The sequence below is a fragment of the Triturus cristatus genome, chromosome 4_1 (genome assembly GCF_964204655.1).
Source record: "Triturus cristatus chromosome 4_1, aTriCri1.1, whole genome shotgun sequence".
In the NCBI taxonomy this organism is placed as follows: Eukaryota; Metazoa; Chordata; class Amphibia; order Caudata; family Salamandridae; genus Triturus; species Triturus cristatus.
This window is the reverse complement of record NC_140585.1, coordinates 555,233,135-555,256,661: the sequence shown is the minus strand read 5'-3', so window position 1 is coordinate 555,256,661 and position 23,527 is coordinate 555,233,135. Positions and strand designations below refer to the sequence as shown.

General features: G+C 44.8%; 1 protein-coding gene across 1 annotated transcript in view; it reads right to left on the bottom strand.

Moving 5' to 3' along the window:
* Nucleotides 1-23,527, bottom strand: part of CAMK1D (calcium/calmodulin dependent protein kinase ID) — a 1,392,645-nt gene that overhangs the window by 459,506 nt on the left and 909,612 nt on the right. The window lies entirely within an intron of this gene.

The following is a 23,527-nucleotide window of genomic DNA, read 5'->3' as shown; positions in this document are numbered from 1 at the left end:
CGGGTCAGATATGGACATCAGGGACATCAAATCAAATTAACTTAATAGATTGTTCAATAATTACCCCTGGGTAAGATGTTCTAAATGGATCCCCCTCACCCGACGGCAGCCTAAGTCAGCAGTGCTTTTTTTCATTGGGTCTCCACATGGATGGATATTAAAATCACCCAGGAGCATAAGGTTATGTAAATTAGAAGAGCAGGACTGCTTTATAAATGAGCCCAGGAATATAATATTACAGACACCCGGGGTGCATGCCACAAAGTTATAAAAATGTATGATACCCAATCTGTTGGCCCCACTTTTTAGTACCAGAGCCTGAAGACCTGTGCATGATGACGACACAACTTGTATCTGGCAGTCGACTGCCAAAGATATATAGGTAACAAGGCCACCCTTAGCTCTACCACCCAACGACGGAGAGGCTGGCACAAAGAAATCCTTATAGCCCTCCAAAAACAAGTCACAGTCCACCAGCCACGTTTCTTGCAAACAGATCACACTGAATTGCTTCACAAATTGCACCCAAATTGGATCATGGAACTTGTTAGCCAGGCCTGCGATGTTCCACGATAAAATATTATAAGACACACAAGGGTCCCCCTTGACTTGCACTGAAGAATCCTGCTTATTGAACTCAGGCCAAGTTGCAGGCAAAGTGGGGCTCGTAAGTCAATCACACTCCTCCAAACTTGCTATTGGAAAGAATCTGTTAAATAATTCAAAATTAGGAAGGGCAATATACTGGCGACCAGGCAGATGTATTGAGTAAACTGAGGGATAGGGCAATTGTGCATGTGCAGGCGGAAATCCTTGTGACAGACCGTCAAGGGGGGCTTCCATGTTAATGTTCCTATGGGTATACTCTGGTGTGACAGGTTTATAAAAGAAACCCAGTGGAAAAGCCCTAACACACGACCTGGAGCTAGGAGAAGTGGGGTATGTGTCCCTAGACAAGATCCTTCCAGCAAGATGTGGTCTATCAATATTAATAATAACACAATAATCCGTGCCAATTTTACAAGAGCTGCCTATCCAAATAACTCTACACACCATGATGATGTTTTTTGCCACCCGTAAACCCAGTGTGGTGTTATTTGATAGCCAATGAAGTACTTTATTCTTTAGCTGGCCAAAATCATCTTTAGATCCCAGAGGGAGAGGTGGAACAATCCCCAGAACTACTATATAAGGGGTAGACTCAGGCGGTAAATCAATAACTGGTAAAATCTGTGGCTGAACCTCTCTACTCACCAGCATCCGACTCCCAGAAGAGGGACATTCAGCCATAACCCGCGCCTGTACAGGCAAACCCCTACTCTTACTTGGGCCATTACTCGTTGTTACATGCCCCTCCCTTGCTAAAGGTTGCAACTGTGGTTGGAATTGTGATTGTTCCATGTTGTTATTAGGCAAATTTGTCAGCGAAAATGAGTCCCTATCAATACTCTGACCCAACATAGTTCTTCGACATCCTGTTAAGGGAGGTAATCCGGTACTGTTCCATGCTGCTAGGTTAGTCTCAATCAAAGTCACCCTCTCAAGAACTGGTCCCAGTTTTAAATCCAGCAGACTGGAAAGGCTTCCAAAGAGTCCGTGGTAGATACTACTGAGGCGAGTGCCGACGGTTTAGGAGCTAAGTTAGGTTTCGATTTCTTCGCCTTTCCCCCAATAGCTTGAGACTTCCTTTTAGTACTAGCACCAGCAGCAAGCCGGGAATACCCTTTAGCCGCCGAGTTTACGTCTACGCTTCTAGTGGCTTCCATTGTCTTACTGGTTGAATTAATTGCATTCCCTTTTGATTGATTGGATTCACTGCCCCCTTTATTATTTGTTATGATGATAGTCGATAGGGGCCTTGGTGTGTGCTTAGGGGGGCTATTAACAAGCTAGATGCCCTTGTGCCATCCTGCAAGCCCTCAAGAATCCCAGAACTACTGGACAGGTTCAAACGTTCATCGTCCCCGTCTAACTGAGACACATGAATATCAACCAGTGGTGCATTAGAGATACTAGTTGGTGACCTAGAAAGACGTCTGTTGACCAACTCAATCTCCTTATCTATTACTGCTGCTGCCCGCTGCAAAAATGAGTCCATTGTAGATACAGAGGTGATGGTACCAGTCTTTGCCCTCGCCATGGCCGATGCTACCTTGCGCCTATCCATGACTCGACAAACCCAAAGGTAAGTGCAGGGAACTGCAGACCCAGAAAAAGAGAAAGATGATAAAAGTACAGTCCTAGGGGCAAAAGGCGAACGGACACTCCAAACACTCCAGTCGCGAGCACCACTGCAATCAGTATTAAAAGAGTGATAAAAGGGACAATTCAACCATGGGCCAGAGCCAGTCTGCAACAAGAGACAATCCTCTAAACTAAATATACTCCCTCATAGCCTATTTGTTACTTACATCAAAACTTAGTTCTTTTCAGATTATCTCATCCATTCACTCACAACAGTGACAATAAACATTGAATTTTTCATTATTTTTATTATTTCATTGCTTTATATATTTCATAACATTTCAATTTTTCTTTTTCATGTAAATCTTTTTCTTCAATCAAAATGATAAGACTGAGTATAACAATTCATACAAAAGTCAAAATTAACACAATCGTTACATACAATTTTGTATAAAAAAATCCATTCAATAGAAAACCGCCCCTACATTGACTTCAATAAATACAACCATACCACAACCATTCGAACACATCCATACTCTCACAAAAAATTCATACAATCAGCATCTGTACACGGTAGAGGTTAAGTGTGGCAAAAGAAACCTCTATGACCAAATAGATTTTTATGTTCAGAGCACAAAGCTCAGCACAGGGTCGATGCGCGTTTTGGTGGTGTGAGAAGGATAATTAGACCACCTTCAGCAGGACCTTTACAGATACCCACGTCAGTATCACAGCAATCAGGGGACAGGATCAAAGAATGGAAGGTTTTTTTCCCGAAAATTATCAGCCAATAGCTGTTCATATAATCTCTTGCTCTATGGTAAAGTCCTCCTTTATATCCAGCAAGAAGTGCCTCTATGTCAAAAAGAATTTCTTTAATCAAAGTTTGGGGATTTAGTCTCTTAATTCTGTGGTCCAATGCGCTAAAAGAGCCCGGCTTAGTCCCAAACGATTTTTAGGGAAGTACACCTCTAATCAATCTTCAACATTCTTATGCATCAATCCTTGCTCCGCTTCAGTGCCATGGCTTAGCTTAGATGATTTTCTTTTTCTCCAGGATCCGGTTCCCTCCGCGCAGTGGCCCACAGTTCTCCACATGGTGTACGCTCCAAGAGACAATCCTACCTCCTCCGCCGCTGGAGATATCACAGGGAGGGCAGGTACTGGTAAAGGGCACTACTCCTTTGAAGGCTTTGATGGCTTTGATCTCCACGGTCAACGTGGTCTCTTTCATGGTGTCTCGGCTGTAAAACCAAGATGGAAAGATGGAGGGCGCAGCTCAACCTTGGCCGGCCACGGACGGGCGCAGACGGGCCCGCCCTTGGCCTGGGCTTTGCCCGGGTACCCCACGCATGTCCCGCACTGCGCCGGCTTTATCATGCTCCCTCGGGCGCGGAAAGCGGTGTCACTGGCAACCCCAGGTGCTGCTGGGCAACGTAGTCCTTGCCAAAGCCGTTCCCCTCATGGCTGTGAATCTGTTCTCACAGGCGTCCTGTGCTGCGGGAGCCCGCCGCCAGTTTTATCGCACCCCCTCGGGCGGAAAGCGGTGTCGCTGGCGGCCCCAGGTGCTGCTGGGTAACGTAGCCCTTGCCAAAGCCATTCCCCTCACAGCTGTGAATCTGTTCTCACAGGTGTCCCACGCTGCAGGAGCCCGCCGCCGGTTTTATCTCGCCCCCAGGCGCGTAAAGCAGTGTCACTGGCGGCCCCAGGTGCTGCTGGGCAATGTAGTCATTGCCAAAGCTGTTCCCCTAACGGCTGTGAATCTGTTCTCACAGGCGTAAACCTACTCATTGCCACACCTGAATCACAGGTCCATAACAGGTGTGTGTAGTATCTCATGTCTATGGTATTACATAAGATATTGGAAATTGTAACTCTTCCAATGGCCTCTATTCTAACACTCTATTCTCATACTCCTTTCAGCTATTCACAACACACAGCTGTGGCAAGTCCTTAAAGCTTGGATAAAAAAATATTATCACTCATAGACTTCAGTCTTCTTCCAAATTTCAAATGATACGTCCTCTGGGCTGTAAAGCCTACTTTTCACCTCCAAAGCCTGTACATCTGAAAATCACTTGAAATTGAGCAGACCAAAAATGTCAATATCCAACTCAACTGCCTACAAGGGGCATAGTTATTATCTGGCTACCCCGGAAACAAAATGAACCCTGCTCCTACATCCCAAGTAGAATTATACCTCACTCTGTGAAAGGTCAGGCCTTTCATAACCCTGCAAACTAAAGCACCCAAACTGACCTTCCTGGACATAAAGACTGATCTGTAGCCACAGCAGACCCATAGTAAATAGCCATCTTGTAACACATGCTATAGAAAACAATTATGTCTAGCAATTCACTACAATTACCTCAGAGAATCTTTCCAATCACCAACATACACACGTCTTCCACATTTCTCTATAATTGTTTCTTGCTCCTGGTGTCCAAGAATTTCTGAGTAACTCCTCAGCCTCTGCTGAAAGACCCTCAAACTGTTCTGCTCTCCTGATACCCTACAAAAAAAGGTTTGGCACTCCATTCTGTGCTAAAGGATACTTTTGCACTTCTACTTCTATCAACAATTATTTCAATTCCCAATCACAAAGGGCTCCTCCACAGCTAACTCTTGGAAACCAAGGCTGAGCAATGCACAAATTTGATTCCCTGAAACCTAACGTGGAGACAAATTCAGCTGTGGTGTTGGTAAGTGGATCTGGTCTGTGTAGAATGTTGCCCTGTTAATATTCTGTAGAACGTGGGGGAAGAACAGCAGGTGCTGCAGCCTCCATGCATGTTAGACGTGTCCTCTACTCTTCCCCCACCAACAGAATAAAGTTATCCTAAAACCAGTGATCACTGCAGCAGCTTTCAGGAAATGCAAATGTAGGGTTGGATGCCTGCTCTTCCTCTCAGACCTTTATCCCTGCACTTGCAGCCAATTGCAGGAGATCACTAAAAGGCCCCAGTTTAGTTGTGTGGCCTCCTGCGAATGGGCATCTTGGGCAGTGAAGCACCGACTGTATTGCAACCTGACCTTAATATATCAGGTCCTATCTTTCTAAGCACGTTTAATTTTTTGTTTAGTAACTCTTTTTTATCTTGGATCTTAAGTTTTCATATTTCTATAATTCTTTAGTCCATCATATCGAGAGCTGATACACACTTGTATCTAGTGAAATGCATTACTTATGCTACAACAAAAGACAACAGTTATTTGTGGCTCCTGCAGTAGCTGAAGGTGTACACTTTCAATTACCTCATCATCCATCCCTTGCTTCCCTTCCTCACTTAATTGAGGCATCCGTGCCTCACCAGATACCCACACCACGTGACTCAAACATGTGGAGTATATAACGTCCCCACCCCCCTCCAACCTCCTGTTTTTTTCTGTGTCTCACCTGTTGAGACGCGTACCACTTGCTGGCCATTTGTGGTGCTGCGGTCCTTTTTTTCACTTCTTGCCTTCAAAGTTGGACTTCGCTGTTTCATCCTGCGAGGCATGGCGGGCCGGCCTGGGCAGCGCGGTGCCTTCCCTCACCGGGTCTGGAGTCGCGGTGCGCTCTTGGCGGCAAACTGGGTGGGGTCCGGCTGATGGAGTCACTGGCCCTGCGTGGCTGGGGCTGTCTTTCAGGGTTGGATGCCTGAAAGGGAAGCAGAGGCAGTGGGGACTGCAGGGTTCCTTGGCTGGCTGTTCTGGTTCCTGTACACAGTAAGGGCCTCGAAAAAGGCTTTTTTTTATCGTTTCTCTGTTCTGTCATGTTCTTTGCTGATTGGGTTTGCATTTTTTGCTAATTTTGCTAATTTCAGTCAGGGGGTTTCCTCCCAGTTTTTGTACCTGGTTCTGGTTGGTCCTTGATTTCAGGGGATGCACCTAATTATGGGTAGCTTTCTGCTGTAATTCCGTCTGTGTGTCATTATGGTGGGAAAGCATGCTACCAAGCACAAGCATGTGCTGTCCTCTTCTGACAATGATGAGCCGATTCCAGCTTTGCCGGAGTAGGTCCAAGGGTCCGGGGGATTATTTTGCCCTACTGTCGACTTCTGAGGTGCGGGATATGATTGAGGCTGCTGTGGCTCGTGCTCTGGATGCCAGAGTTCCGGCTAAACACAGGGCTTCTCATTCTGCGGTGTGTCCGGTGGACTCACCCTCTGAGGACTCCTCGGCTTCGGAAACTAGCCGGGCTTCTTCATTTTCGGGAAGTTTGTTCATAGGGAGGAGGTCCCTGTGATTCTTCAGCTCATTAAGGAGAACTTGGGGTTTTCACCTTTCTCTTTCCCTGAGGGGTCGGAAGACATATTTCCTCGATATGTTAAGCCCCCTGTGTTTGCTATGCCCTTTTATGGTCGCATCAAAGACTTGATTTCTGGGGAATGGAGCGATCTGGAGTGCTCCTTGGTTCCACGCTTTTTGCAGAAGCAGTACTCGCTGGAGGAAGGGGAGGACTCTCTTCCGTACTCTGTGAAGGTTGATGCCATGTTGGCCACTCTGATTAGTCGTACTGCGATCAATCCGGAGGATTGTTCCCCTGTGGATGCAACTGATAAGAAAGTGGATGGGGCTCTGAAGAAGGCTTTTTCTGCTGGTAATTTGACATTGCGGGCTGGCATATACTCTGCTTATGCTGCTTAGTCCTTGGTGTCTGACTTTGAGAAACTAGCCACGGCTATTCAGGAGGAGACGGACTGCTCTGACTTACTTATCGACATGGAACAGCAGGCCAAGTTGTTGGCTGACATCCCTTCTGATGTTCCTAAATTTTCTGCCATGACTTCTGGTTCCTTGGTCTTGGCTCGTAGGAACCTGTGGATGTGAGACTGGAAGGGTCAGTCGGATTCCTTCAAGCGGAAGTCCTGATGATGGCGAGACAGCTTCAAGGCCTGTGGGCGGGAGGCTGTTGTATTTTCTGGAGGCTTGGAGCCTGGATGTGAGGGATCACTGGGCTCTGAGCATTGTCAGGAGCGGTTATCTTATCAACTTTGTCACTCTGCCACTCGGCTGGGGCACCATTCGTACTCCTAACCCCAGGGATCCGGTGAAGAGGAGGGCGCTTCAGGAGGGAGTTCAGGATCTTCTGGAGAAGAAGGCAATTGTGCCGGTCCCCCTGGCGCAGCAGGGAATGGGTTGCTATTCCATTTTTTTCTGGTTCAAAAGGTGTCAGAGGGGTTCCCGGATGGTTCTGGATCTCAAGAGGGTAAATGGTTGGGTTTGGACCGTTCACTTCAAGATGGTGACTTTGCAGTCCATCATTCCGTTGGAAGGGGTCTGGGACTTCCTGACTTCTATAGATCTTCAAGACACTTATCTGCATGTTCCCATGGCTCTGGAGCATCAGAGGTTTCTGCGTTTTGTGATAGGCGACTGCCACTTTCAGTTTGCAGTTTTGCCATTCGGGCTGAAGTCCACCCCTCGGGTCTTCACCAAGCTTCTGGCTCTGTTGGTGGCCTTGATTCACAATCAGTGGACCTTTCTCTATCCCTACTTGGACGATTAGTTGGTTCACGCTCCCTCGTTCCGGTTGGCTCTCAGTCACACAAGGGTGGTTCTGGACATTTGGAGGGGGCACGACTTTCTTATCAATGTGGGAAAATCCTTCCTTGTTCCTCCCCAAGATCGTCTCTTTATTGGGGCTTGATTTCGTACAGATTTGGGGGTGGTCGCTCTGCCCAAGGTTCGGGTGGCCAAATTCCACTCTCACATTCGGTCTCTTATGTCCGGCCAGGTCCAGGTGGCGGCTCGTTGGCTCCAGGTGCAAGGCGATCTGTCTGCCATGGTTTTTCTGGTTCCATGGGCCCAGTTTCATTTGCACACTCTGATGGCTCACATTCTGGCGCATTGGTCTCCCCATTGTCTCCTCCTCTTTTCTCTGATTCCGGTGTCCCCTCAGATCAGGGAGGATATGGGTTGGTGGCTGGTTCGGGGTCACCTACTGCGGGGGGTCTCTCTCTCTCCTCCGGCGCCCTTGGTGGTCACCACGGATGCCAGCCTCTCGGAGTGTGGGGCTGGTTGGGGGATCATCGGACCTGGGGCTTCTGCTATCCCTCGCAGAGCAGGAGGTCTTCAAATTGGAGGGAGTTGGAGGCTGTCCGTTTGGCTCTGAGGGCTTTCTCCCGGTTTCTGCGGGGTTCAGTTGTTCTGATCAGGACACACAACGTCACGGCCCTGACTTATGTGAATAGGCAGGGGGGGACCAGGTCCTCGTCTCTGGCTCTGGTAGTGGTGCAGTTGTGCAGTTGAGCGAAATCCGATCTATTGGTGCTATCGGCGATTCATATTCAGGGGGTGTCCAATTCCCTGGCGGATGCTCTCAGCAGGGCCATCCCTTCCTCAGTGGATTTCTGCCTCCGTCAGGAGTTGTTTGTGGTCCTGACAATGCGCTGGGGTGTTCCGGTGGTGGACCTCTTTGCCAGTGTGGGCAATGCCAAAGTGGCCAGTTTTTGTTCCCACAGTTGGGAGGGTTCGGCCTGGTCGGTGGACGCTCTCTGCTGCCCTTGGCCTTGCGGTCTGCTGTATGACTTTTCTCCCTTTCCCCTGCTTCTCAGGTTCCTTCTGTGGGTCCAGTTCTTGCGGGCGCCTGTGATTCTGGTGCCTCTGCCTTGGCCCCGTGCCGCTTGGTTTCCTCTCTTGGTGGAGATGCAGTCGGACGTGGAGTGGTTGCTGCCTCTGACTCCGTCCCCTTTATTGTTCCCTGTGTTGCAGCAGGATGTTCTGTTACTGATGTGCTTGGCGGCCTGGAGGTTGAATGCTTAGATCTACTGCGTAAGGGGTTTCTGGCTGGTTTGACCTCTACTCTGCAGGAGGCTAGGTGCTCTTCAACCAACAAATCTTACCTGAGACACTGGAGTTCTTTCGGTAGATAGTGTTGTGATAAAGCTTTGGACCCTGCTTCCTCTTTTTTGTTTGAGATGATGTTGTTTCTCCAGGATGGGGTTGCGTTGGGTTTGACGGTTTTCTCCCTTCGTCTGCAGTAGGCTGCGATTAAGGCTTTCCAGGGCTCTTTGGACAATCTCTTGGATCCTGATGGGTTGATTGGGCGCCTTTTCAAGGGGTTGCATAATGTTCTCCCTGCCCCTCGGCAGCACTTTCCTTCTTGGGATCTGTCTCTGGTATTGGAGGCTTTGATTCCACCTCCCTTTGAGCCGCTGGTCTCTGTGAACCTGCGTCTCTTGTCCTTTAAGACCTACTTTTTGGTGGCTATTTCTTCTGCTCGCCGCCTGAGCGAACTGGGTGCTTTGTCTTTCAAGCATCCTTTTTGTAGGGTCTTTAAGGACAGGATCATTTTGAGGTTGGTTCTTCCCTTTCGTCCTAAGGTGGATTCTCAGTTCCATCGTGATAAGTAATCGATCCTTCCTTCCTTTTTTGATTCCCCTTCCTCGGAATCGGAGGTGCGTCTGCAATGGTTGGATGTCAGGAGGGCTCTCCTGATCTATTTGGAGCAGGCCGCTCCTATTCGTCTTTCTGATTCTCTTTTTGTGAATTTTGGGTCTGTGAATTGGGGTTTGCATCCTTCCACTTCTTCTTTGAGTCGTTGGGTTCGGTCTCTGATTTCCCTGCCTTACAAGGTGGCTGGGCACCTTTCTCCTTTGGGGGTTCAGGGTAGTTCCACTCGATCGATGGTGGCGCCTTGTGCGGAGATCTAGGGGGTGTCCATTTCCGAGATTTGCCGTGCTGCCACCTGGGCTTCACCATTGACCTTTGCCTCTCATTACAGGATTGGCCAGGAGGTTGACCGTGCTGAAGTTTTTGGTTCCAAGGTTCTTTCCGCTATGGTTCCTGAATAGCGGTGCTTCCTTGTTGACTGGGTTTGTTAATAAACCTGTTTTTGTGCAGACCTGATTTGGTTGTCCTGTCTGGCTTTGTACATCTCAATTAAGTAAGGAAGGGAAGCGAGGGAGGGACGATGAGGTAATGCATCAATTACTTACCCGTAATTGCATTACTCTAAGTCCTACTCCCTCGCTTCCATTCCTTACATCCCTCCCTCCCTCCCTCCCTCCCTCCCTCCCTGGTAGTCCAGGCCAACCTTTTTGGTATGGTTTCGGATTATGTGGTATTACAAGAGGTTGGAGGGGGCCTTATATACTCCACATGTTTGAGTCACGTGGTATGGGTGTCTGGTGAGGCAGGGATGCCTCAATTAAGTAAGGAATGGAAGCGAGGGAGTAGGACTCAGAGTAATGCAATTACCAGTAAGTAATTGATGCATTACCCACCATGGATTGAAGAACATCTACCCTGTTCCGTGATCTCTGACGATCTCACTGTCTTCTCATTGAATCACTGACCTCAGCCACGCGCTTTCACTTATAATTGCGGGATGTATGATGCCTCAACAAGGGCATGTTACCATTCTACCAGTGCCTACGTCTACAGAAGATCTTTCTGTTCTTCGGGGCAGGAGAACACTACAACTGCTGGATGCATCAGATTTAATGAGGTGTGATGGGATGTGATGAGATAATCTGGTAAATTTGGAAACAATACCCACCCCAACTATAAGTCCAGGAAAAGTAACTTAGGAGTACGCATTTTTCAGAAAAGGGAGCGCCAAGACTAAGGGGCATATTATCAAGCCAGGTGATAAAATTATCGCCGCTTTAGCGGCAGAAAACTGCCGCTAAAACGGCGATAATGGGCTTGATAATATCCTCTATGGAATTCCAATTGAAGCCCATGTTAGATGTCCTTCACATCTAACATGGGCTTCAATTGGAATTCCATAGAGCATATTATCAAGCCCATTATCGCCGTTCTAACGGCAGTTTTCTGCCGCCAAAGCGGCGATAATTTTATCGCCTGGCTTGATAATATGCCCCTATATTGTAACTTTCCTTCGATAAATAGAAGAGCTTTTTGCACTGCATAAAATCTGAATTATTCGGAAGAGGTCCTGCGAGTCGGTGTTTCACACTCATTCCACTCTGCACGCCGTGCTTTCTATTCCATTTACGGCTTTCCGAGCTGGTTCCATCAGGCCGAGGTTTCACAGGTTGCTCAAAGGGAAATAATTTGTTTTCCAACAAATGGACGTTTCCAAACCCCAGAGAGCCATCTGGTGGTTCGCCGCCTTCGGAATTAGAACCCGGGCCGGGTAGGCAGAGCCGGACCCCTTAGAGGCCCGGGTCAAAACGCCATCCGGGGGCGGCGGCCCTCCCCCGCCCAACCCCCTCCGGGAATTTGCATGCGGGGGCTAAGCCAACGCAGCCAGGATTGGCCCGGGGGGCACGGACATGCACCCCCCCAATCAGGGGGCGAGCATAGGGGCCGGGGGGGGGATAAAGAGGGACGCAGGGGCCAGTGGAGCCACAAATCCCCCCCCTCCCCGAGCTGAGGACGAAGAAGGAGAAACCCACCCACCCACACCTAAGAGTCGGGCGTCGCAGCTGCACGGTGGAGGGTAGCGGAGCTAAACTAACTAAATTACCAAACAAAAGGGAAGAACTCAGTAGAAGATAGATGTGAGGCTCTCACAGGGCCCTGGGGATGCCGCACGGCAGGGGCAGTGAGCAAGCCAAAGGGCGGCACGCCGCCAGCAAAGTTTAGAGGTAATGCTCTCTCATGACCCTTGGGATGCCTCACGGCAGGGGCTCAGAAGGAGACAAAAAGCAAAGGACCCAATCGCAAGAAATTAGAGCAGATGCGCAAGAGAAGGCCCTTGGGATGCCAGCCGGCAGGGACCTCTGGGCGAGGGGAGGACCCACGAAAGGGCACAGGGCGAGCGGGACGGCACTTGCAGCCCGGGCAGGTCCAAACGGAGACCCGCCAAATCGGTAGCAAGCTGAAGCCTAGACCCGGAAGCACAGAACGCAAAAAGGGTCCCATCCTCGCCTAGGCGATTGCTAGAAATGGGTCAAGGACAACAATAATGCAGCATGTACATAACCACGATCAATGTGATACAAATGTGTAAGTTGTTATCATGCTAATAAAACTGCGACCTTTTCAGGCACCCAAGAAAGTTGTCAGTGGTGTTTTAGGGGAGCAGACTGGGGAAGCGGGGAGGGGCGACTCGCCACCTGGAGGGGGTTATATTCTTTCTCATACATAAATCGAGGCGTGTGCAGCCTCGGGCCCGGGCGCACGAGAGGCGGCTTTAGAAATAGTGAGAGGCAAACCGTCATGTGTAGTCTCGCGACACGCAGGGTGGTGTTACGCACAATGAGTGCATGTTGAGTATGAATGATTGAGCACACATTTCATAAAAGTGAGACAAACGGATTACCTCTTTAGATTCAAAGAGTGACACACTCTGAATCAATAGCAACTTGAAACTGCTCCTGAGTTCCAAAGATCAACGAAATATTATCATTTTCTGATTCTAGTTAAAACCTGCGTCGGTGCATTTATATGAAGGATGCTCATTGAGACTTTACAATGCATTTAAAAAACACACAACAAAAACATGAATACAAAAGAAGGCTCATGAAGCACAAACCGGACTCAGAACCGAAAATCTGCAACTCCCTTGACTTGGTCCTACATTCAGGCCCAACCACATGAAGCTCAAGGTCAGGAGCCCTTCCTTCAACTGTGATGCTCAGCACAAGGGTCCTGTGAAAGACAACTGGCCGTGGCTCCTCATCTCACGACTGTGCCACACAAACCTCCACAATAAATACATAGATAATACTCTGACTAAAGTAAAAAATATTGTCATATGTTAAAAACTATTTTGTGCTGGACACCGTGACACAGATCAACGAGTTTGTATTCCTTGAATCCATTTTGTGAGGCTTTGCTCGAGTTTAGTGACCCATTCAAACGTCTGAGGATGGGGTTGCTCTCATTAGTACCACTTTCTGTTAATGTGGACTCACTGCTGGTTAGGTTTCAAGATTAGTGCATCCTGGGAGTGAAGTCATGTTAGCCCATAGTAGCTGCTTTTTATAGATGGAGAACAAAGCTACAATTGAACAGTGCATTCTTGTGCATATAAATAGCAGCCTTCAACAAGAGCACATCATAATGCAGCCGTTTAAAAAGTACATCTTAGTTCAAAGAGAGGTGTGCACTGGGGACAACATTTTCTCCCACCTGGTAGCCCTCTCTAATCCACAAACATCTCTTTCTTTCTTCAGCAATGACAAAGATGGCAGCTACAGAGTGAAGAAATGGGGCACTCCTAGTTCTTGCTTCCGACTGTTACAATTACTATCCGTCAGTCAGCAGAGGAGCCCAACCTGACCCAACAACAGGACTGCGCTACGACTGTGGGTCCGGATACAAAATATTGTGGCCTAAATATCACCTGAAAAAACAGTGAGTCCTAAACATTGTTCTAAAAATTATTGCCCCATTAGAGTTGATAATAATAGATCGGCACCCAGCAGAGCAATATGATTGTAAGCAATAGTTTGGCACAATTCTTATGACACATGATATTTTTGTTATCTATACAACAAGGGCCGTGGCCTACATCCAATGTGTGTTCATTGCATTGGCATAACAAAGTTTGAGGGGGCCTCCCTGCAATGCACGTGGAGGGGTCCCCTCAGGGCTCAGTCAGGAGCTCTGCAGCCAGAGTGCTGTGCTGTGGGGGCCCCCTGGAGCTTGGGGGCCCCCGCACCGCGGGGCCTGTGTTACGCCGCTGGTTGAATGCCTTTGATATCTTTCCATACTATCATATTGGGCAGGTCTCGACGTGTAATCTGTGGGTGCTCAGTAGCCGAAGCAGTGTGTAGGGTTTTCCTCTAGATAGCTCAGGCCTGTGCCTATAGGTGCCAGTGCACACTGCACATTAAGCTCACCTTTCACTCTGCAAGCTTGTGACAATTCAAGGGATCTGTATCAGATTGGGACTCATACTTGACTACAGAAGGTAGCATGGATATTCACTAATACAATGTGGTTAATGTAGTTTAGGTGGCTAGCGTGGAGTTTCCTATACAGCCACCTTAAGTGACTTTGAGCATCCCGGTAGTGACTTAGTTATATGTGAATGCATAAGGAGATTGCTTGGTGATAGTCCCTTTGCTGGCTCTTTTAACTACCAACCTGTTTCTGGAAATCTTGAGTTAACATCACTTGGTTTGGCTCAGGTGGCTCATTGCCTTGTCCTGGCCATTAGAGAAGATCTGCACAAACACACGCACACACACATGCATACACACACCTATATCTAACTATCTATATATATATAGATATATAGATAGATAGATAGATAGATAGATAGATAGATAGATAGATAGATAGATAGATAGATAGATAGATAGATAGATAGATAGATAGATAGATAGATAGATAGATAGATAGATAGATAGATAGATATAGAGAGATATAAATAGATATATTTAAATATTCACTGAAAAAAACAAAGGTTACAGGGACGTTATAGTTAGGAAATAGTATAAAAAAGTACAAATTCACTGATAAAAACAAAGGTTACATGAACTTCATATGTAGGAAACAGAATTTAAAAAACCTTAGGAATTCACTAAAAAACCCAAAGGTTAGCAAGATGTTATAGTTAGGTTCAGATTTCACACCTATACCATAGAAATTCAGCAGTTATATTTATCTCAATAACTCGTGCACTAAGGTAACTATAACTCACACCCCAGAGACGTTTTAAAGCATGGGCAAAGTGGGCTCTGGCCAGGGCCCCAGCCTGTCAAGGAGCCCCCCGATAGATCTGGCTCTGCTCTCCAGAGAATTTTGCCCTGATAAACTCGAACAATTCTGAAACAGATTTTTTAAAATATCGTTTTCCTTTAATTTACTTTTAATGTGGGTGATGTGCAAGAGTCTATTATAGACAATTTCCAGAGAAATGTTGTGTTTTTGTTTCATGTAAAATCCATAAAAAAGGTTATTTTAGATCATAATAGGACCTCATATATGAGAAATGGGAGGGCGTCCCAGAGATTATTTGCAGCAATATCAGTGAGCTGCTGCTGTGGTACAATATTGAAAGAACACATCACTATCCCTGAATATTAGATGGTAAAACATTCCAGGCCAAAGAGGGCATGAAAGAGTTGAAATAGAATCATAAATTCAAAGATGTTCCGAACATGGGCCCCCAAAATATTTTTGGCCCAGGGGCTCCAAAATCCTCAAAATGTTCCTGTCGCACCCCCATCCCCTAGGCCAGGGCCAACAAAGAGTGGGTGCACACTATGGTTGGGACGCAGGGGAGAGCCCCTACACCCCAAGGCTGCCACCGACTCCCTGCATAGAGCAGGAGCTGGCATTACTCCCACCCGCAGGGAGCTGCTTAAAATTCTGCTCACTGCGGGCAGGAGCAATCTTTTCATCTGTTTCCTTGCCAACTTTAGTGCAGGAAGGGAAACAGATGAAAAGTCCACACCCAGCGGGTGGGAGCTGTTTTCATGGTCCCGCCCGGTACAGGCAGACTTGGTGTTTGCTCCCACTTGGTAGGAGTTTTGAAATTGCTCTCTCCAAGCGAGTGCAAACACAGTTTTCCCTGCATGTGCCAGTGGGGGTGTAGAAACCGCTATGTCCCGGGGGTGAGCACCCCAGGACATAGCATGAGCTGGCCCTGGGGACCCCAACCCCAGGGCCATTAAAGGACCAGCAAATGGGACACGTGGCTCCCCCTCCCTTAAAATAATCAGCCCAAGGGTTGGCTTTGGATCTGCTTCCCTGCCCGCAGTGATCAAGCTCGCGTGAGTCTAGCAAAACGCGTCATGGCGGGCACTATGCCTGAACAGATTTGGAGTGAATTTTTGCAATAAATCACGGCACTGCAAACCTACAGCATTGAAGTTGTTTGAATTCTTTTTGGAGGCATTAAAGTGGTCCGTGCCTGGTGGACCTGGCGAGAGAGTGTCAGGTCAGGATTTTAAGTGGGATATATATATATATGTATATATATATATATTCACTGAAAAAACCATAGGTTTCACACACGTTATAGTTAGGAATTAGCATTTAAAAAACCTTGCAAATTCAGTGAAAAAACCATAGGTTTCACACATGTTATAGTTAGCTGGAAATTTTACTGATAAAAAACCAATGAAATTCCCCCGTTATAGTTAGTGCAGGCAACTATAACTCACGCGACCGCAATCCTCTGCTGATGACATATGTGTCTTTATGAAAAAAAAATATTTGTAATATATGTATAGCTAAAATTTAATGGAAGAAGACATGGGCAAATAAGTGTCTAAATACAGTATTAGCATCAGCAGAAGATTGCGGTCGCGTGAGTTATAGTTGCCTGCACTAACTAATAACGGGGGAATTTAATTGGTTTTTTATCAGTAAAATTTCCAGCTAACTATAACATGTGTGAAACCTATGGTTTTTTCACTGAATTTGCAAGGTTTTTTAAATGCTAATTCCTAACTATAACGTGTGTGAAACCTATGGTTTTTTCAGTGAATTTGTACGTTTTTTTAAATGCTAAGTTACTTTACGCCATTCGTGGAGTGCGCGCCCACTTAACGCAGTTCGTTCCGTGCGCGCACGGTGCGCTTCGCGCACCGCACGCCCATTTTACGCAGTTAGTGCTGTGCACGCACGGTGGGCACGCGGTGCGCTACGCGCACCGCGTGCCCACGTTACGCTAGATGGGCCATGTACGCACGATGCGATTCGCGCACCGTGCGCACATGGAGGTCATATGATGCGCTTCGTTGTGAAAGGTAAAATTATAATTTTTCATATTGTTAATATGCCATTCACAAATGGTGCCCTTCGGGCGCCATTTGCACATGGGGTGGGGAGAGTATGGATATTTTTTTTTTTTTATTAATTTTTACCGTACGCGTACGGTAAGCGTAATCGGCGAAATTATCGAAAAAATTAAAATTCCGTTTTTTGGCCTTGGGGGATCTTTGAGGACTCCCTCAACATGGCTAGGTGCTTAGGAGCTGTCTAAACAGCCCCTTTACATGTTTTTGGCCTTTGTTTTTTAACCCCCTCTCAGACTGAGAAAATGGCGGCCGCCGCTTCCTGGTTTCGACCGATTCGAATGTTTACTAAGATCTAACAGCCAATCAGAATCGCGCTCGCGCACGGCGGCGTGCGCGTACGGTAAGCGCACCGTAAGCGCACCGTAAGCTGCCACAGATATATATATTGATTTAAATGCTATTTTCTCAGGAACTACTGAACAGATTTACACCAGACCTACAAAAGGCACTTCCCTGACCTGTAGACTACCTCTCTGCCAAATTTCAAGGAACTCTGTTCAGCCGTTCGGGCTGTAGCTGTGTCTAAAGGTCCTATGGAAAAATGCATGGGAAAAACGCGTTTTGGGACCCCCCTTTTATCTCAGCCCCCGCTTGACGAATCCCCCCGAGACTTTCAGGGTAGGAGCGGAGCGTAGCGCCCCATTAGTTTTGAAAATTTCGCGAGGATTCGTCGACCGGCGCCAAAGTTATTCAAAATAGAATGTTGCGGTTTTCCTATGGAAACAGGGTCCTAACTATAACTACCTACTGGCGACCGCCAGTAGGTAATACATATATATATATAAATACATGTACATACATATACATATATATATCAGGAAATGTGAGAGGCCCGCTGCAAATAGTAGACTGAGTCAAACCCACCCGAGGGAAGAATGAACACAACTACAGGAAAGCTGGTTTCCCTTCATATTGCATCAGCCTATATGGTTAGCCCCAGTTCCCTCTCTGGCTTGTTTCTACGCCCTCCCCCCACCTTCTTCTTTTACCTCTATCCTCATAGATAGCCTATGTATCTATTCTAAACTGATTTTCCCGAACATTGAGACCTGAGGAACTTGGCTGATGCCCGATGGAGTTGCTAGACAACTAATGAGGAGATTGGCCCTGGTTTCCCCCTCGACCGTCACCTACCCAGCCGGACATTGGACACAGTTCTTCCTCGTCTCCCTGCTATGGCTCCTTCCTCCCCTACTTTCCTATAAATTCTCTCAACCTCGTTGTTTGTTTACTGTACCTAACTACGCTATTGTAACTGATGTAATTTGTAACGCAATGTTCCTCTGTTATAGCACTCTGATACCTACGGGTCTAGCCAGCGCTTTATAATCCTTTTGATGTACCTTCTAATGCAACGTTCCCCTGGTTTTGCGCTCTGATACCTCTGGGTCTAGTTAGCGCTATATAACCTTCGCTAATCAAAAAAACTAAAAACTGGTTTTCCTGAACGCTGAGACCTGTGCAACATGGCTGATGACCGGTGGAGCTGCTTGACAGCTAATAAGGAGATTGGCCCTGGTTTCCCCCTTGACCGTTACCTACCCAGCCAGACATTGAGCATTGTTCCTCCGTGTCTCCCCGCTATTACCCCTTCCTCCCCTCTCCTACGAATTATTGAAACATTGTTTATGTGTATTGCACCTTACTATGCTCTTGAATCTGATGTAACTTGTAACGCAACGATCCTAAATGTAAATCGCTCCGATACCCTCTTGGGTCAAGTTCGCACTATATAAAACTTTATAAATAAATAAAATAAAAATATATATACAACAAGTCAGCTGCTAAAACGCTGTAACTAGCCTTGTGGTGCCGGTGCCAGTGATGGCAGCAGAAGCCATCAATTATCAAAACAAAATCCAATCTGATAATCCAGAATGACAGATGTGGCACACCAAGTGAGAGCACAAATATTTATTGTGCAAGACAACACGTTTCAGCTAAAGAGCCTTTGTCAAGTATACACAATGTGTTCCAGTCACCATTGAATTAGACAGTAACTCAACATACATAAACATACTACATTACTTGTTACAAGTTAGACGTCACCTGTAAATTCTTACATTGCAAAAATCCATCATTTTACAATGTAAGATAAACATTACTTATTACCTTCTCCATTTCATAGGGTAAATAAATTCATAATTTAAACGAAAATTAATCATATTCAAATATTCATTTAAACGTGACATAAAACAACTCATCAATTTAAATAAAATGTATTCAAAGTGTCCAGTGTGAGTTCTCCAATGTGTGATATTCATGAAAAATATTGAAACAGCACAGTATCTACATACAACCTACGGAGATATCAGTCACCCAATTTTTGCCTGTGATATATATCACTGACGTGGATTATGGAATGTGAGCTCCCTACTGAGTTATTAGCCTGTTTATGGATATTAAGGCTCTATGCAGGGTCAATGTTGGTGAGAGTTCAAAAATTGCTTGATGATTATTTAGACTTGTGGGAGCAAATACTGCACCCCAATATACATGTCACTCTGAAAATTCGTAAACACCAAAATTCAGCCATTAAGGTTCTCTTACTAGAAATAATTGCGTAAATGGGCTCCTCCCTTACATTACAGTATCAAAATAAGTAACAGGGACCACTTAATAATTTAGTTGTTCATCAGAGGTAAAGCTAAAGGGCTTTATTACGAAAAAAAAGCTAAAAATCAAACAATACTGAATAAATGCCACAAAGACTCAAATGCAAACTTATACAACATATTTTAAAAAACTGAAATAATTCTAAGTCCCAAATGAGCAGAAAACCCAGAAAGAAAATGAACATCATTCCTAGTAGAAAAAGAAAGTCTCAAAGGAATTTGACAGGTTCACTAGTAGAATGGGAATGTTTTCTAGCTCACAACTAAAACAAGGGGTTCCTATACACAGTTCTTGCATAACAAATTAGTTAAAACTGCAGATTCATAATAGCATGACCAATAGTAACAACTCTTTAGCGAATCAGAATTTAAAACGTCATTAACTAATGCATAAGTACTATTCAATTTTTAAGAAAGCACCCAGCATATTATGCGCTACTGCCATCTGGAGATATTCAAACAAAATATGACCCATTTTAATAATATTATTTTACACAAATGAATAAAACCCGTTTACACAGCGGAACTACAGCGATAGGGCCTTGGATATTGGAACATACCAGGAACACTAGAAAGTTAATTCCAAGCTTTATATTCATAACTGTAAGAAAAACCCATTACATCAGCGGTTTTTGCTCTGCGAAGCTTGTGAGGATAGAAGATGCCAAGGGGCACATGATGAGAGGGGTTGTATACATGAGTGAATACAGAAACTACATACATTTTGTCCAAGATGGAGTTTTCATATAAAATGTGGCACAACTAATTCATGTTAAAAAACACACTTCTATACATCGTATTAGACTTGTTTCATCTGTAACCATGTTAGATCAACATTTACATCAGTTAGGAGACTCCTTTTGGGCGGCTTGGACAGATTTGTGGGTGCTCTGCTTATGTGACACACATCTGTACTCTTTACAACATTTCCATCATAGTTTGTGCTTTGGACTGAAACCCTCAACATTCCAAGACAGGACTGGGGAGGCCACAAAACAAACACTGTTACATGATAAGGCAACGAGGACAGCATGTTGTGCAGTCATAAGGTTAAAAATGCAAGTGCTTAATTTGAGCTGGTGGTTTCCGGTGCTGGGCACGGCACAAAATTGTCAGCACCGGAGCTTGTGACAGCCTGCCTAGCTGATTTAGAGATGACCACAACAGTTAATTATTAATGCCATATTCATTAAAAATCACTATTACCTGCCGCCAAACCCATTCTTATAGCTTGGGGATTTGGAATAGTCCGAATTGCCACACTTGTATTAGCGTGAGGGTTAGTAGTTGTGTTATTACTATCAATGGAAGCATAGCAGGGGCAATGTGTGGTGCGAGCAGCAGTGGCCTCCTGACGAGAGCCCTGGCACTTAATTTTTTACAAATTACGCATTGGACATGTCCACAATAAATGCAGCAGCAGTTGTTCTGCCCCATCGTTACAAAGCAGTTTGTTTGTAGCAAAGTTTACTCTTCAGTTGGCGAAAAACTGAAACAAAAGATGCATTTTCTTTATGCCTCAAATGTGTTATATTGAAAGTTTAACACTTTTTCTTTCAAATTTGTTTTGCACATAGTAGCAATATTTAATCTTGGGAGTTGCTTTCAATATTTCAACCGATCAGTGAAAAACAAGCTGAGGCATCTGACAGCCATGGAGAATATATGCATGTTTCATAGAAATATTATACGAAGAACCTTCAGGCTGCACATTCTCTGCGCTGTGCCACACCAACAGACTCCTATTACTGATGCATGCTTCACACAAACACATCACTGAGCTGTATTTCATCCTGACAGCACTTTGGGGACTTTGCTCACTGTCATTCAATTTCATAGGAGTGAATACGCTGATGAGCAAACAACTTGTATTCCTTTCTGAAATTATAACCAAGGGGCTATTGAAAAATAAGCGTTATTCATAGGACGACTATGTCAATAATATGTTTAAAGCTGCACGTGCCTTACAATGCAATAATTACTTTTTTGTTTTTTTACATTCTCTTACATTGTGAATATATGCATTGCTAAAATATTAAACCTAATCATGCTTGTAATGCCCTTTACTGATTATTTTCCTATTTCCCATGTGCCATTCGTGAAGGAGATTGCATATTACTTTTCCCATCGTCTGCGAACTCCCACCACCCCACCATGCCCCGCCCTACCACCACTTGAAGCAGTCCTGACTTTTTAGCCAAGAGTAATTCGCAGGGCGGTTATTTCGAGCACAAATGTACAATATTAAAAAAATAAACTACAACTCCCAGAATGCAACACATTGCTGTAAAGACAGGTCTGGGTGAAGATGCCGTGCATGACAAGATGACACTTGGCATATAGAACAACAGTTACAAATATAAAAAATGTTTACAAACCTAGACAATAAAGTTAGTAAGAAAAGCAATTCAACAGCTTTGTATAACAACCATTTCCATAAATTCGTCTCTCAAATAGAATAGAACAGAATAGAACAGAATAGAAAATGCACTCATGGATAGAGATTCCAACATCAAGTACGAAAATTGATGGATTTATATTTTTTTACACTAATAATAATAATCCTCATGCAGAGTAAAATATGTTTTGGCTGCTTACACGTATGTTCATTGTGATTTTGTAACAGAGGATACAGGACTTCAACACTACTGTTTGTGAGAAAAAGATAAGTCTTTTCAGACTGACAAAATTAATAGACAGTCTCACACCGTCCCTCCAAGTCTATATCTGAAATCACTATCCACACCTCTGAAGCAGCATTTTGTTATTTTATTATTTTCTGGTGCACAAAGAGTGTACTTAGGTGGAAATTAGCCATTTCTCTTAGAGCTTCTGAGGAAACGTTCAACTGTCTGCTCTTTGGAGAACATCACTACTTGTTAGTAATAGATTATTATAAGCAAGTAGTTGTGTATTTTTCTTATTGGATATACATTCTGACATCAGAAGCCTTGTATAAGAAAATAAAGACATTAAGGAGCCTTTTCGCAAAAGCATTTTGGCGCTTGTAAAGTTGCACACCTGAAGTACTTTTTTCAGTTTTCTTACGCGCCTATATGAATTCGTCACAAAATATCTAAAATTGCAATAAACTGGAAATAGTCAGGGAATATTTATATATAATAAGTGCAAATAGAAACGACTGTGTTCTACTTGCACTTTTACTAATAGGGAGTTGGATGTTTTGGGCCAATTCGCAGAGGCTTGTAACAGGTCAGTGTGAAACGTTTTTAGCTGCCATCATGAGTTGCATTAGAGGTGATGGCCACTATAGTTGGTGACCGTGCAAACTGCAGAGGAGTAGTGCGAACACTAAAGCTTCACATACTAATATGACAGTGGCCAAGCCTAGGTCATGCATTTTCATGACTAGGGATGGATTGCTTATTATAGGGCATAGCAGACATCTGCGCATGGGAGACAGTCTTTGAGCTGCAATCTGTTGCCAACTTGGAATTAACAAAGTCATCAATTTTGTGGTTGAATGACCAGATTATACCGGCAATTCTAAAGCATCTATAGTGGAAGAGCCCAACCACAGTACTCCCTAAATTTTTACATTAACTAGAAAAAGTGCTAAAGTATTTTTTCAAAATTATTCTGTCAATAAAGTAAATAGAACATGCTGCGAGATGTCACTAGTATTGATCATTGATCACAGCTAACTGTTTATTTTAAACAATCATGTCACAACTGCTAAGTATTTATTTATGTTTATATAACCTTACTTTGTTCTCAGTTCTCTACACTTTACCAACACGTTTCATGACGTCTCTAGTAAATTCTAACTTTTTCAGGGCAGACTTATTATAGGAAGTAGAGTTTGCTACGATGTACAGGAAATATCAATCAACCAAAACTGAAGTTGCAAAATTGTATTATTTAACAACGATTAGGAAGTAAAATATAAAAAAAGAGTAGGAAAACAACACAAAGGAAGTTTTTTGCAAGAAAAATGTATTTGCTTAGTGTGGTTCATTACAATTGCAAGTTTCTAAGAATAATAATTATGTTAAACTAACTTAAAATTCTTTCATTCCAATATTTAATTATAGCATCTGAGTATGTGTT